The 16930-nt window shown below is 44.8% G+C and overlaps 1 pseudogene; it reads left to right on the top strand.

Moving 5' to 3' along the window:
- The first annotated feature begins 7689 nt into the window (after nt 1-7689).
- On the top strand, nt 7690-16890 carry LOC125086716 (V-type proton ATPase subunit G 1-like; annotated as a pseudogene).
- The last annotated feature ends 40 nt before the right edge of the window (nt 16891-16930 follow it).

Below are 16930 nucleotides of genomic sequence, written 5' to 3'. Positions count from 1 at the left end.
ATCGAGGTGGTAATGACAGGCCACAACCCCACTATTTATTTGAAGCAGGAACTTATTATATATATACACTTTTAAAGATTTTATTTATTTATTCGACAGGCAGAGATCACAAGTAGGCAGAGAGGCAGGGGGGGGGGGAAGCAGGCTCCCTGCTGAGAAGAGAGCCCAATGTGGGGCTCAATCCCAGGACACTGAGATCATGCCCTGAGCCAAAACCAAGGGTTAGCTGCTTAACAGACTGAGCCACCCAGGCTCCCCTAAGCAGAAAATTATTAAACAGTGACTCAGAAGAGCGGCTGTTGCTTGGGGAGGAATCAGCTCTGCAGACAATCCCAGCTTCCAAGAGGTAAGAGCCTCATTGGAGGGCTGAGACGGTTTTCCCAGAGAGGTCCTGTGGGAGAGTAGGTGCTGGACTCTGGGCCCATGAAGCTGAGACTCAAGGACAGGATCACTTGGTGGGTCAAAGAATCCCTTTGATTAATCTTCAGATAAATGTCCAGAATTATATAAAATAACACCACACCCCTTCGTCCAGAACAGGAGTCAGCAGACTTCAGCTGTAAAAATCCAGACAGCAAACATGTTATGGGCCCCCGTGGTCTCTGTTGGAGCTTCTTAGCGCTGCCATTATATCCTGGAAGCCACAGACACCACGGAAACAAGTGAGCATCGCTGTGTCCTATGTTTATTTCTGGACACTAAAATGTGAATGTCAGGGGCACCTGGGTGGCTCAGTGGGTTAAAGCTTCTGCCTTCGGCTCAGGTCATGATCCCAGGGTCCTGGGATCGAGCCCCACGTTGGGCTCTCTGCTCAGTGGGGAGCCTGCTTCCTCCTCTCTCTCTGCCTGCCTCTCTGCCTACTTGTGATCTCTGTCTGTCAAATAAAAAAATAAAATCTTTTAAAAAATGTGAATGTCATAGAATATTCATACTGGAACATAGCTAGATTTATATATTCAGATTTTTTTCCCCAACCTCTTAAATATCCAAAAACCATTCTGAGTTTTGGGGCCTTGCACAAATGGGCTGCTGACCAGACTGGCCCATGGGACATCGTCCCAGTCAGTCCTAATCGGTGGGTTTCCAAGCGTGGTCCCTGGACAAGCAGCATCAGCATCACCTAGGAACCTGTCAGAAATGGGATCTCTCAGGCCCAACCCACATTTACTGCCTCGGAAACTGGGGGCAGCCCTGATGTTGATTCAGATACACAGTCAGGTTTGAGATTCTCTGGTTTACAACACGAATTCTTCTGTGCCCTTATGCCAAGCTGATTTTCCCACCTTGTGTCTGTATCTCTTTTTGCATTAGACAAGCCCGCTGACCTGACATCTGAAACCCCCTCTGGGAAGTCCTTCCCCATAGCTGCTTATTGAGGCAAATGGCTCCAGAATGTTCCTAACAAGGGTCCACATTCTGGGCCACATGGTTCTCACTTGCTTACTATCACACACATGATCAAAATCTGGTTGGTGAGAGGTATCGACCATCAAAGCTAATTGGATTCATCTTCGTGAGCATTTTAATGGCTATGTAGGTTGTTATGGAGAGCTGAAGTGAAAACCCAAAATGCAGAGATGGAAGACAATACAGAGCTTTCATGGGCAGAAGGTGTGAGGGCAGGAGCTGTGAGGAAGAAGAGGTGTGAGGAGAGGCAACCTGCCTCATCGTTCCAGAACTCATCGTTCCAGAAAAGGGTCTACAAGAGAGAGGGGAGCTGAGTTCCATTAACAGCTAAGCCCTGGGTGACCCCAGAAAACGTCACCATGAAAGGGGCAACAGAGAAACCTGGTCACTAAGCTGCCTTGTACCCTGAAACATGAGTCTGCCTCCGAGCCTGGGGACTCCTAGGTCCCTGTAAGATTTCTGGTCCCATGTGAGTCCTGCCAGCAAACAGGGATGGAGCGTCTGTTCCTTTGCACCAAAGGAGAACACTTGGGCCCCACTAGCATGCTGAGTGCTTTCCTTAACACGTCATGCACATAGATCTTCCTTCTATCTCACTGCCTTCTTGTATCTAGATCTTACTCTCCAAGACCTCACGTCAAGGCAGTTGTCCCAACAAAGTCCCTCTTGATTCTCCTGGTCTTCCTCCTTGCCTGGTAGGTCTACCTTTCCCTCAGAGGCACCGCTCAGTTTCCGGAAGCCCTCTGCATCTCCTTCCACCATTTTTAAAGGTAGCCACTGCAGGTCTTCTCGGGTTACTTGAACAGTTGGGAATCTTTGTGTCCTTGACTTTCCCAGCACATGGTCAAAGTATAATCAAAGTTAGGAGAGATCAGAGAAGTTCCAGTCATCTCATTCTGGATGACCTCTCCACCCTCACCAGCCACAGTCACTGGACAGACCAGAAGAACAGAGTCCAGCGGGGAGACAGGATTTGACAACCTCCATTGCACAGTGCTCTGGGACAGGAAGGACCCAACGTCCCCAGTGGGTCCCCTTTCCAAGCCCTTTCTCCTTCACACTTCTAAATCCGTTCTCCACACTTCAGCTCAGGGGAACCTGAGATCATTTCAAGGGCTTTCAATGACCATTTGCAATTAACTGTATGGGAAATATCTTCAGTCAATTAGTGTTGGCATGTTTCCAGGGCTGTCACCAACCTGCTCTAGAGCAATCAAACTTAATTATCTTGTTGTCTTTGCTTTTTTTTTTTAAATGTTAATCTCATTTGTGAGGGTTTCTGTAAACAATTAGGTAAGCAGAGACTTAATTTGAATGAAGCGAATCAGATGAAGCAACTGTTTTTTTTTTTTCTTCTTTCCTTCTTTCTTCTTCTTCTTTTTTTTTTTTTTTTTAACAAATAACTCCAAGGCTTTAAAAATATCAGCTGAGTCCCATAGTTAGTATCAGGGACTGTGACTCCTTCTAAAATCTCTAGAATCATGTTCCCAGGAAGCAGACACTTGAATAGCCCTGGAAGGAAACTCACAGAAGAGGAGCTGAGGGAGGGGGGCAGCTGGGGTTCCATATCTTCAGACACACCAATAAACTCATGGAATTAAGCTAAACAGCTGTTTACTAGCAATAAAACCAAAATGCAAGCACAGCACTGCACGGAGTAGTCCCATCGAAGGTTAGTAGGTGCTCAGAGAGGATGTTCTTGCTTCCACCGGCATCCATTCTCCCTCCAGAAATGGGCATCCTTGCCATTTGAGGGAAGCTGAGCCCACCACACCCAGCTCCACACAGAGGTGGGTGGCCAGCTGTCCTACAACATCAGGTCACAGCGGCTGGCTTGTGTTGGACCTGTGACTGAGACCAGGCTAAACGAGAGGCAGTTCCTGGAGGTTTTCTGAAACCACGGGTAAGAGCATCTCTCTTTCTGCTGGTGGAGGTAGGCTATAAGGATGTCCTATCAGTGGCTCTGCTGTCACTTTGTTAGAAGAGTGATTTTTATGAGAATGAAGGGAAAAGGAAGGAAAGCAGAGGAGAGAGAGAGAGAGAGATTCGTGACGCCAGCAGTTGAGTTCATGCCCTGATCAAACTCCATCCTTGACTTCTCAGTTATGTGGCCAATAATTCACTTTGTTTGTCCTCCTTAATCCAGTTGAAATTGTGTGTGTCACTTACAACTCAAAGAAGCTTCCTGGATATGGTATTAAGGAAAATCTTTTCAAGGTGAAAAATTATGACTGATTTATTTCTTGTCAACCTCACACAAGCAGTTAAAGTCCCATGTCACTCGAAGCTCCCTCAAGAGCTTGAGTGGTAAATCAGGGGAGGATGAGTCTTTTGAAAAGAACAACTTGCATTTGACCTCTGTTCCCTCCTGGCCCCGGGACACTGGTAGCCTTGCTCTTCAGAGTCTTCAAGGATGACCCATGTGCTGCTTACGTCTCAGTGCTTCTCTGCTATTAAGTCCAAGGATGATTTGACCTTGGCTGCCTGGAGTCCACAGAGTCCCCCTCCCACTGCAAAGGGCACAGGGACAGGATCCCCAGATCTTGCCCCTATTCTGCCGATGACTGGCTAGGTGAGCTTGGGAAGGCACACTGCTACCTTCTATCCCTCCCCTGACCACTACCACCACCACCAGTCTCCTCTGAGCCCTCACCTACCCTGGCCTGTTGCAGCCTCCTCTCCCAAGAGTCCTATACTCCTGACTCAAAGCAGCTGTCCAACAACCCTTCCTACTGCGGCCTGCGTTCTGCAGAGCTCTCTGTTCTTGCCTCCCAAAGCCAGCCTCAGAACTCCACACTCCACTGTGCCTGTTTCCCTGTGGTATTTGCACTCCAGCTTTTCCTCCATCCTTGGCATCACCCAGAAAGAAAGAATTCCATACACAGCGTTTGCTGGGATGAAGGTTCTGGTTCCCAGGAGGCTCTGAGAGATAGAGGAGGGAGACCTCGGAATGGGGGTAGGGCTGCAGTTGGCTTGTGCTTCCAGGCTCTGGGAAGGAAATTGTGCTGGGGAGGGACCGGCTAGAAGACTTTGTACCTGTCACCACTGACAGCCATCACGAGGCTGGAGAGTGAGTAAGACAAGAAAGCCTCAGTGTGAATTTGAAGAAAAACAAGAGAACAGGGAGCTAGTTGCTGGGGGTCACCCCTCTGGGCTGATGCAGCCTGGCCTTTCAGAGGGGAGAACTGAACTTTAAACCTTCTCATGTGTCCCCCACGGGGGAGGAAGATGTGCCCTTAGGGGGCGGGATGCTGGAGCATCTGTCAGCCCCACTTTACTTGGTGCAGCTGGCCAGCTTGGCTCTGGGCCTCGTTCTGAGCATCTCCTGGGTCCTGTCCAGCTTACGAGGGGATCGATAAACATTTAAATGTCATGCTTCCAGGAGCCATCCATCATAGTAAATGTTGTTCAATAAATGTCACTAGAGGGTAACAAAATCTCTCTTGCGGAACACACCCTGGCCACCGTTTCCTCTCTTGACCCTTCCATTGGGATCATCATGGGGCCTCTCCTGGCTTCAAATAGTTAAGGGTGAGGGGCTGTTTCTGAGCTCAAAGCAAAGGGTGGTCTTTGCTGGAGCTGGCCTCCTTATCACATAGACAATGTGGCCATCCTTAATGCAATTTGCCAATCATTTCTGGTTCTCTTCATTTCTGGAACAGGACAGGATTGTACATCCTGTCCCCCCCTGTGGCTGGATGCGTCTACATGACTAGTTCTGACCAATGCACTGTGAACAGAAGTGACACATTGTCGCTTTCAGACTGGAGTTTTTCTTTGCTGATATGAGATCCTCTCCAGATCACCTTTCTTTCTGATACGGTAACCTAAAACCTTCGATATAGTGGTTCCTCCATCAGTCTGTGTTCCTATGTGGCTCCAAGGAGCTGAGCCCTCTGTCACTGTGGACATGCAGCATGAGCAAGAAATATACTTTTATCATTTGAACTTAATGAGATTTAGGGAGTCTTTTGTTACTGCAGCATAACTTAACCTCTCTGATTAATACAGGTTCCAAATTCCTGATATACTCCAGAGAAAGGAGCAGATATCAACCTGATCCTTCCTATTGTCTATCCTGGGGCATCTCTCCACTACTCTTTTAATCTGAGAGTGGCTGTTTTCGCAACACTGGAGAGAGTCTGGTAGATTGCCAAGAGAGTCCTCACACACAGAGAAAGGAGGCATCTTCCTGAGTCAATCACTGTTCTCTTCCCAAGCAGAGCACGCTGGGGAAATATCTGCTCTTGGGGTAGAAAGTGCAGAAAAAGTTGTTCATGTTGTCTGGGACCCAAGTGGAGGTATGACTGCTGTTTCATTTGCTTATCCTGGAAATGTGTCTAGAAAAGGTGTCAGGCTTGAGAAAGTGACATGTGGTGGGGCTGTGCCTATAGCATTGGCCCAGAGAGTTTGAATGAAGACACAAGGTCTTCCAGAGTTCCTCCAGAGGGCAGCCACATTTCCAGCAGGGCTGCAGGCCAGACCTTCTAGAGTTCAGTGGGAAAACTTGAGGGAGAAGACAGGGAAGGATGGATTCTCCTATTATCCAGGAGGAGAGTGGCACCAGTTGCCATTCTCATCTGCTTGTTGTTCAGGAGCACTATCTTTGTTTAGACACTTTCTGAGTCACATCCTCACCTCTACCTGTCTGCGTCTGCTCACCTGCACAGCTCTCAATCAATATGGCCAAAGGGATAGCTCCTGGATTGGCGAGTTGGCATGGGAAATATATTTCTGTTGTAAGCGAGACTTGTTCTGAGTACTCTGAAGTGTTCTCTCTCTCTCCTTTCACCTACCTCCCACAAGCAGGGGCTCCATCCATAGGTCATCACTAACTGCGTTACTCATCCAACAGCTGGAGTTCTGGGTTTGCTTACTCCCCTAAATTCAGGGCCACTTGGGATTTTCTTCTTCTTCTTCTTCTTCTTCTTCTTCTTCTTCTTCTTCTTCTTCTTCTTCTTCCTCTTCCTCTTCTCCTTCTCCTCCTCCTCCTCCTCCTCCTCCTCCTTCTTCTTCTCCTCTTCCTCCTCCTTCTCTTTCTTCCTCTTCTTCTCCTTCGTCCCCTTCCTCTCCTCTTCTTCTCCTGGGAGATTGAGAATGAGCAGGGGGTGGGGGCAGAGGGAGAGGGAGAAAGAGAGAATTTCAAGCAGACTCCATGCCCAGAGTCCAACATGAAGCTTGATCTCATGACCCTGAGATCAAGACTTGAGCCAAAATCAGGAGCACAATACTTAATGGACTGAGTCACCCAGGCACCCCACCCACTTGGGATTCTGCACAGGCTCTGCAAAGTTCACTCTCGCATTCTAGCAGTGTTGTCTTTTATTCTTTTCATGACAACATCCTTCAAAAAATGAAAAATGAATTTCCATATGTCCATACAGCATTTGCACTTCCTTTCCCACCACCAGGAAAACCAAAACCATTTACACAAACATTTGGTGAAGGACATCACAACTTTTTGTAAACATAATACAGTCACATTTTCATTCTTTCTCATCTCTTCTTTCTCTTTCTGCTTTTCCATGATGCATCCAACACTTTTAGAATGTCCTTTCCTGGTTATATTATGTACTTTCCCACTTCAAGGTTTCTGCAGACTCAGGAAGTTCAATACCTCTACTCTCTGTTTTTGTTTTACCCTCCTTCCTCTCAACAAGACACCATAAATCCCCCCCTTTTTTTAAATTGCCACTTGCTTTCCCCAACTCCAGTCTGCTTCCCCCCAACATTCCTCAACCTGTTCCAAAACTCACATAACACTTTCAGATGGCGAGTGTTTCCCTGTGTACACTCTTTGTACCCCACAGGTGTTTCTTTCCTTAACTTTCTTAAAATAGAACCAGGAATCCATTCATTCAACTATTCAACACATGTTTATTGAGCACCTACTACAAGCTAGACTCTGTACCAGGCACTGGGATTCAGCAGCATATGAGGTAGGCATGCTCCCTGACTTCCTGAACTTATATTTTCTTAGAAGAAACTAACAAAGATGTAAATAATTGAAAGTCATTATGTCAGAGAGTGATACATGCTCTGAAGGAAAATACAGCATGACAGGAGATAGGTGTTTTTTAAAAAAAATTATTAAGGAGGTTTCTTTGAGGAAGTGAAGGTAAAGCAGACACCTGAATAAAGTGGTAGCTATACCCTACAGGACGAAGCAGCACCACATGTGTAAATCTTAAGGTTGTAGGGTATTTGGTGTGTTCATGGCACACCAAAGAAGCCAGTGTGGCTGAGCCAGGTGAGTGATGGTGATAGAGGTCAGAGGTGAGGATGGAGAGGTGAGTTGAGGGCCTCCTAGGTCATGGTCAGACTTTGAAATTGGTCTGAATAGGATGAGACCCACTGGAGAGTGAAGAGCAAGGAGTGATGTACTCTGTTTCATGTTTTAGATGGATCACTCTGACTTTTAGGTGAAGAACAGAGAACATACAGTAACAGAAACAGAGAGTCCATTTAGGAAACCACAGCAGAAGTCCTAGAAAGATAATGGTGGGTATCTGCAGAGAAGTGACTGCATTCAAAATATACCCGGAAGGTGGAGCTGATAGTAATGGCTCCTAGACTATACTAGAGAACAAGGATGATTTTGTTGTTGGTAAAAGTGAGTAAATGGTGTTGTCATGAACTGAGGTTGGGAGACCAGTGGAGGAACAATGGGTGGGGGAAGGCAGGACATCAAGCATTCAGGTTTAAACATTAGGCTGAATATAAAAATGGAGATGTGGGAAGAAAGCAGCTGGATAACTTAAGGGAGATGTTGAGCCTGAAGATGTGGTCCAGGGAAGCATCAGGGTATAAGTTATGTATAAGGTCACAGGACAGGCTGGGATCACCAGGGAATGAATGAGGAGGGAGAAGAAGAGCAGTCCAGGGACTTAGCCTTAGGAAACTTCAAATTATAAAGGTTAAGAAGAAGCATGGGGATGAGCAGAGAACATTTAGAAATAACAGCCAGTGACATGAGAGGAGAATCAGCAGAGTAATGGCTCCCAGAAGCCAAGTGAGGGTAGTATTTCAGGAAGGAGGGCATGATTAATGGGGTCAACCCCTCTGCACCTTATAACACCACACAACTTCTCATTTGCATCCTCAAGTTAGGGGAGAGCTTCCCAGAGGTTTTGAGCTGGCCCACAACCTAAACTGTGACTCAGCAGAATGAGGGTCTCTCTGTGGTTAGCTAGAGGTTCCAAGGAATTTCCTGAAAGAAGATTCCCATTCCCTTATCTTTAATTAATGACAGGAGTTGGGAGATGCCATTCAAGGGCCAGAGAAAGGACAAAACTATGGCTCATGAGTGTTCCGTTCTCCGTCTAACTTGCTGGTTTGCTTACTCTGAACATCTACATGGAAATGGGATCTCATGGAGCAGGACAGAAACCCAGGAAACCTGAGTGCCTCACACTGGATCTACCCCAAGCCTTGCCAATTTTACTTCCTAAGTACCCGGATCACATCTTGCCATCACCACAGCCATCATGGGGATCCAAGCCATCATCACTCATGGCTGGACTCCTACATACTCCTAATTAGTCTTGCCACATCTACTCTAAGCCCTCCAACCTCTTCCTCACAGTACAGGGTCATGTATTCAACCTCCACTTAGAAATGTTCAGTGGCTTTCCACTGTTCTTATGATGAAGCCCAAATGCCAAGAATGCCACTCGTACCACTCTGATCTCAACTAGAGCATCATTCTTTCATGAAGACCTCCTCTGACCCCCTTGTCCGTCATGGAATCCTTTGTTATCTGCTCTCAGAGACTGACATTACTTCCCTTCCTAGCACTAAACATCAACTTGTAATTATAAACTTAACACTGTGATGACTTATGATCTTTCCTCAACACTGGACATTAAGCCCCATGACCCATCTGTTTTTTGCTTTCCACTTTGTCCCCAGCCCCATCTCAGTGGCTGTCACATGAAAGAATGAATGACAGTGTGAAGGGAGTTGTCAAGAACACAGGTGGGTCTATTCAGAGAGGAAACATGGTAGAAGTAGTTGTCACTTGGGAGGTCACTGTTGTTGGGGACCCAAGCCCAATTGTCATGGACACCAGTTAGTTTTACTGTCCTCCCAAAGTGCTTCTGCAGGTCCTGGCTAGACTCCAAGTCTAGTGACTCCAAGTGACTTCATCTGCAGGTGCTATTTCTGTGGACTTAGCCTTACTGTCTCTGTTTTCCCCATCTCTATTTTTCCCTCTCCCCCTTTCTGGATGGTTTCTCCATTCTCCTCACCTCCAGAAATTCTACATTCTTCCATTCTATATGGAGTACCTTTCCCTTTCCTTTGCCACCCCAACGCCACCCAACTGTCCAACTAGAGGAAGGTGTAGACTTCTATTCCCAAACTGGCATGCAGAAACCCACTGAGGGCCTGAGGAAAAAGCTCTTACCCTTCATATGATATGAACTCCTTGAAGAACATTAAGGATTACAAAGGGGGAAAGATCCCAGCCCTTTACTTAGAAGAACCAGCAACACCATCAGGTTGATAGAGTTTACAAGGCTTTTATAAAAACTGTGCAAGAGCTAGTTCCTAACCTTTCCCGCAATATCACCCACTAAAGTTCAAGATATATCTATACATAAAAGGGACTCTAATATTCATGGAAGCTTTGGAATTCATGGCTCAGGTTGTCAGTTTAAGGAGATTTTTCTTTTACTAAATTGTTGGTATTTGCTTCTGCTCTATTTGCCTTATTTTTCCCATCAAATACACCATTAGTCCATCGTTTGGATCTCTCCTTTTTGTTTTCTGTTTTCAGCATTGTCCCTTTCATAATTTTATTTTATTTTTCCCTTTCCTCTTGATTTTGGGTGAATTCCTCAAAATTGTCTTCCACATTGCGGATGTGATTTTCTTTTGCTCTGTTGATTCTTTTACTTTTCTCATGCATTTAAAAAATTTATTTTCACACATTTAACAGTAACAATCTCTGCTTATCTCATCTAGTTCCCTTTTTATAATTCCTTCTTAGCAGCTGCCTTTTGATCTCGCTCTGTTGTCTTTTGTTTTAATATTGTTGACAATACAAGACAAATGTCTAAAATTTATGCAGTAAATCCTTAAAAAGAATGTCCTCCTTTTGCTTCGTAAGTATTATACTATCCATCTGTGTTTAGGATCTTTTCATAGGTCCCCTATTATCTTGTTTCTATTTTTTCATCTTTGAACAATAAAGCTTCTCTCTGTGTCTGGAATTTGCTCACCAAACTGGATGAGTAGATTCTTCTGAAATCATCTCATTGAGGTCTTAAGCTTGAGAGTGACCTGAGGACTTGAGAGAGACCTACAGCCACAGATAAGATCAGGTCAACTGCGTGATGGAGCAATGTCTTTTATAGGTAAAGCCACTGAGTCGGGTACCTGGTTGGCAAATGGTCTCGTTCCCAGCGCAACACGCCTGGTTGAACCATTGTTGTGTGGGATAGTGGGGCATTTGCAGCAGTGTCCAGCCCACTGTTTGGTGTAGCTGCCATGACCTGGTGTATCAACATGGTTGTCCTTCAAATTCCCCATTGATCTTCCTGCACTGTTACCCTCCACATCAAGAGGAGACTTCCCACCCCACATAATTGCCACCAACCGTCTCATACCTGACACACAGAACTCCCTAGTTTTGGTCAAGTTTTCATTTGTGAAGTGTTAATCCACACATATACAGAACTCACACATAACCCTTCGTGTGTTAACTCTTCTCTATGCCTGGAACATATCAGTGCATCTTCTTTATCCTTCCATTTTATTTTATTTTATTTATTTTTTGTAAAGATTTTATTTATTTGAGAGAGAGAGAGAGAGAGAGAGAGCTTAAACCAGGGAAGGGGCAGAGAGAGAAGAAGACTCTTCACTGAGCAGGGAGCCTGATGCAGGGCTTGATTCCAGGATCCTGAGATCATGACCTGAGCCAAAGGCGGACGCTTCATGGACTGAGGCCCCCAGGTGCCTTTTACTTTCACTTTCAACTCCTCCTTGAATACCTAGCCCACTGGTCCTCTTTTGTGCCAGGCACTTCAGGGTTTCTCCAGCTACGGTTTTGTCTCCGATTGTGCCTTCAAAATATCTCTACGTCGGCAATTGGTAAGTTGTGTTCTAATTGCTTATTCTTTCATTTCCCCAGTTAGCCTATGAGCTCCAATTTGTCAAGGATGTGTTTAATATATTCCTATTATCCTGTCTACATCCTTGGCATTGAAGAGACAGTTCAGTAAACACTTGTAAATGAACTAATTGAGGCAGGAGGCATACACACCCAACCCCTTCCCCCCAACACCCCCAGCATTTTCAATCTTAAGGTACTTTCTTTGTCTTCGGGTTGATAAAGAGCATGGTGGCAGCTTGGATGATCAGTTTTGACAGCATATGGGAACTGTAATTCTTGTACGCATGCTTTTCTGCGCTGTGTATCTTGTCTGCAATGGGTCCCTCTGGTTTGTAAAACCACACAGAGCAGCCACAGCTCTGATCACACTGTCTCCCTCTCCTTACGGGTACATGGGTGTTTGCAAGCATTCCCTCCCGTCCCCAACCCTGCAAAAAACAAGGCCTGTTCTCTGTTAATTAGAAGAGGGATTTAGCCTGAAGAAGAAGGCAACACACTTTCTCCTGTGCTTGTTGCTATAAATCACACTATAGAGTGAGGTGCCTGTCTTTCTCTCCTGACAGAGATGGAGAATTGAATATGCCAGGCCCTCTATGCAAGGTACAATTTATTTTCAATATTTCAACCAAATGTCAAGAGACAGGAGAATTTCTTTCCTTTAAGAAAAATCCTGTCTCGTCCTCTCTTGGAGGAAAGATCAAGATGAGGCCGGGTGCTAATTATATCCCGTTTTCCCCTAGAACTGAGTGGTACAGTCAGGAGCTATCCTGACTGTACATTTATCTTTACATGCAGAAAGTGCCTCCAATAAAGAAGTGGCTTTTTTTCTGTGTCCTTTTCCTTCCTTTCTTTCTTTTTCATTCATGGCTTTTATTGAGGTGTGATAGTTATTTTACAAACTGAACTTATTTTAAGTGTACAATGTGACAAATTCAGCATGTGGTTAGACCATGAAACCAAGAGCATGATCCAAATAATGTTCATAGACATGTACAACCTTGTGGGTTTATATTCCTACAAGACCAAAGGGTCTTCATTCCTAAGACCTAATGACTTTTGTCAGTTTTTACCTGTTGCAGACGTAGTGGGTTTTGTTGTTGTTTTTTGTATGTTGTTGTTGTTGTTTTGTTTTGGGAGAGTTTTTTGGTCACTGGACCCTTTTTAGCTCTTCTGCTGGGCCTTGAAACAGATGCTGGTTAGTCTGTGGCCACTGGTATTGAATGTCTGTTGTGAGGGGGGGACCTCAGCCATTGTGGTCCTGCACAACTTTTCATGGGATCATAGTTCTCTGAGTCACAGGACTCCTGGGGTCCCCTCTCTGCATTCTACCATGGCTCCAACCAAATGAACACAGGTTAGTATTTCCACCCCCTCTTCTCTCTCACTGCATCATGACCTTGGCTTCATGCAGATGCTGAATTCTGCCTTCTTCTTAACCCTGGTTCCTTCACTAACAGGCCAGTGGTAACTGTAGGGTGTCAAGTTTCAGTTCGCATGCTAACAAGCTTCTAGAGGTGGTCTTGTTTTAATATAAGTTTTTTTCTTCCAGTGAGGTGGAAAGCACTGTATGCTTGGAAAGCAAGGGAAAAGCATGGGAGTTTGCAAGATAATTACACCATCATATAGGTTTAATCTGAGTGCAGAATTGAAAGCATCCTAACTTAGACTAAGAGTTGTGGCTCAGATTTTCCACCTCACAAGGGATAATTCATTTCCATTTTCCCACACAGAACGCTGGAAGTGAAGTATGAAACATAGGGTCTCTAAATTATCTTGTGATAATTTGTTTGATGAATAGGGCAGAATCATTTCTCCATGGGACTATTAAGGTGGTTTTACAACTAATTTTGAAATTAAAAAAAAAAAAAAAGGAAAGAAATAAGTAACTCATCCATGGGGGCTTGGAAATCTTTTTTTTTTTCCCCCCATGGGTAAATTCTTACAGGTGTGAAAATTGTAATGTGATTTGCTGTGTTTTGTTTCTGTGGCATATTCACTACCAGGTCTGGCAAGGGCCAAAGGAAGTGAAAGGGTCTAACAAAGCTTGGGGAGAATTTGGTGTATTTCAAGATGAGGGTGGTTGGAGAAAGAGAGAGAGGAAAAAGAGAGAGGAGGAGGGGGAAAAGAGAGAGGAGAAGAGAGTGGAGAGCAGATTCTGGGATAGCAGATTATAGGAAGTAGAAAAGGACTGGGATGGAGATTCAGAAAAGATATGGGAAAGCTCTAATTCCGGTTGACAAAGATGAAGATCAATGAAAACAGACATGGTTGTGTGTTTTTGTCTCCATTCTTGCATGATAAACTATCCAAAATGTAGTGGTCCAAAACAACTTGTATTATACTCACAGATTCGACGGGTCCAGTCCTGCACAGGAATGGCTTGTCTTTGTTCTGAGATGTCTAGGGACTTTGCTGGGAAGACTCAGTTGCTGAAGGCTGGAAGCATCTGGAACAGCCTTCACTTACAAGCCTGGCAGTTGATGCTGGCTACAGACTAGGATCTCAGCTGGGAGACCACCACTGGATTTCCTGTGTGTACTTTGCGCATAGTGCGGACTTCCTTACAATATGGCAGCTTCAGGGCTTGTTGTGTGGGACTCACGGTTTCCAGCATGGATGTTCCAGCAAACAAGGTAGTTGTATTGATCTTGATAACACAGCTTTGGAGGACCCAGAACAGCTCTCCTGCTGTACTCTTTTGGCTAAAACTGTCATGTACATCTCAAAAGTCAAGGGGTGGGGGGGTAGAAGTGTCAAAGAATCTGGGGCATGTCTTTTGAACCATCACAATTTTGTTGTCTACATCACTGACCACCTTGAAGATTCCTCCAAGGCTCTTAACATATATTTCTGCTTCCCTCCTGAGCAAATCTCAACATATTTTAATAAGATGGTGCTGAATAAGTAAATGAGAGCACTCACATTACATAGCCTGAATCTTCCAGATAAAGTAATCCTAAGATGTTGGGAGGAATTGAATTTTAAGATGGCAAAGCATATAGAAAAATGGAATATGTTCAGCAAGAGAGAAATAAAAGGTCAAGGACAGTGTAAAACATATTCATAGTTTTCTCCATGATAATGTGAACCCCATAAAGATTGAGGCAGTCTGTCTCTTTCTCATCTTTGTCTAATCCCTCCCTAGTGCTTGACATGGAGAAAGTATTCAGGGGGTATTTTTGAATCCATGAAAAACTTAGCCTTAGTTTGAGTCTATCCCCAAACCCCTAAGATCTCAGGAATAGCTCAGATAAAATCATATAGTCCCAGCTGGGATGACCAATGTGTTTGGGACAATCCATGTGCCTATGTGAGCACATCATAAGAGCCTTTGGATATTGAACCAATGTCCAACTAGGAGACAGGAAGACACAGTTTTTGTGTGATGCTCAGAACTGAGACTGATGGGAGATGGGTGGGTTGGAGGTTCATTTTGGGAAAAGCTATCCAGCCACAGAATGGACTGTGGACTCTCCCCGTCATTTAAGCATGGTAGAAAAATACTTGGTCTGAATGGGATTCAAAAGATTCATAGTATAGAAAAGAGGGCAGTCTGATCCTAACTGAATCAAACCTTAAAATGAACAATGTTTAAAGCAATCTAGACAACTGATCAATTTTCGCTCAATTTTCAACTTCATAGGAAATTTAAAGACCCAAGTCAAGGAATATGAAGTCTCTGTGAAATGTGTTAATGAAAATTACTCTTTATTTTTGCCTTTCCAATGGGTGGTGTCTTGTGAACCTTCTAAGGGTTTAGGGCCAGATTGTAAAAAGCGTGAATTAACAGAAACGTTTACTGTCTCTGCTAGAGGTCATGGGCACAAGTGGGGAGTCTCCTAGCCTGGTGTTTCGTAAAGGATGACCCCTTGATGGGCAGAGTAAGCATCACATGGGGATCTGTTAGAAATGAAGATTCTTGCGCTCCTTCCAAAACACACAAAATCAGAAACTCACAGGGAGGGCCCAGAAAGCTGTGTTTTAGCAGACTGTCTGGGTGATTGTGATGCAGTGGTCTGAAAACCACTGATTTTGAGATGTCTGAGGCTATTCTTGTTCTGAGATACTGTTTCATCAGTACACATGCCACATGACCATAAGCTCCTTAAAGATAGGGGCGGACACCTCCTATTTCTCTTGGTAACTTACCAGGAACTACAGTCCCGACACCGGCTCCTTTAACAAGAGGCCACTAGTGTAATCCCAGGGTCCATCTCCAAAGACTTGGAATCTTATCTTTACATTGCAGAGACAGACATCCCTTCTATTCCCTTCTATTTCCTGACTTTCCTGAGCCTTCCTTGAGGTTCAAGAATTAGTCATATAGGATCTTACTCATTTTCCTGAAGGGAACCTTGAAAATCTGCTGGAGGAACCGTCTTTAGAAAATTCAGGTCCAAGTGAAAAGTTAGTACTCTTCTCATCTTGGGATTGGATTTACATGTGATCAAATTGTTTTCCACTTTTATGTATTTCCTAGAAGGAACACGTTATGAAACTGTAAGTTCTCATTTGATTGTCCCATAACTAGATGGCAAGCGCTAATGACCCACGGGGGTAATTTAGAGACCCTTCCTTTCACAGATGTGCCAACCGAGGCCCAGACAAGCGAAGGGCTTCGCTCAGGGTTGCCCAGCTGTTAATTGTGAATCCAGGATTAGACCCCAGATCTTCTGTCATCCAGATCAGAGCATTTACTTTGACACTGGAAATCCAATAGTGGGAAGAGTAAGATACATCTCCGTTTAAAAATCCTAGACTCCCCGTTGAGGGAAACTGGAAGGGGAGGTGAACCATGAGAGACTATGGACTCTGAAAAACGATCTGAGAATTTTGAAGGGGTGGGGGGTGGGAGGTTGGGGGCACCAGGTGGTGGGTATTGTAGAGGGCACGGATTGCATGGAGCACTGGGTGTGGTGCAAAAATAATGAATACTGTTATGCTGAAAAAAATAAAAAAATTAAAAAAAAAAGACAAAAAAAAAAAATAAAAATCCTAGACTCCCCTTGGCCCCACAGTGGCCACTGCCATTCAACTTAATAGGAAATGTAGGAAGTGGGTCTCTGAGCAGGTGTCAGAAGCCCACAAGCGAAAGAACCACAGGCTGAAGCAGGTCAAAGAAGCAGCTCAGGCTGAAATTGAACAATACCACCTGCAAAGAGAGAAGGAGCTCAAGGCCTTGGAAGATGCAGTCTGGGATCCCTGGGCAGCTGTAGCATGGAAGTGGAGAAGAAGATCTCCAGGAGGAGATGGCCATCCTCCGGACCCTCTTCCAGCAGAACAGGGATGAAGTCCTGCATCACCTCTTGGCCTTTGTCATTGACACCTGGCCAGAAATGCATGAAAATCACTGCATCAATGGGTAGGAGAGGAAGGAGCAGCTCTGTGCTTGGACTGGCATTTTAA

This window comes from Lutra lutra, chromosome 16, assembly GCF_902655055.1.
Source record: "Lutra lutra chromosome 16, mLutLut1.2, whole genome shotgun sequence".
NCBI lineage: Eukaryota > Metazoa > Chordata > Mammalia > Carnivora > Mustelidae > Lutra > Lutra lutra.
Note: the sequence above shows the minus strand (reverse complement) of the source record. Positions and strands in the feature narration are given on the sequence as shown.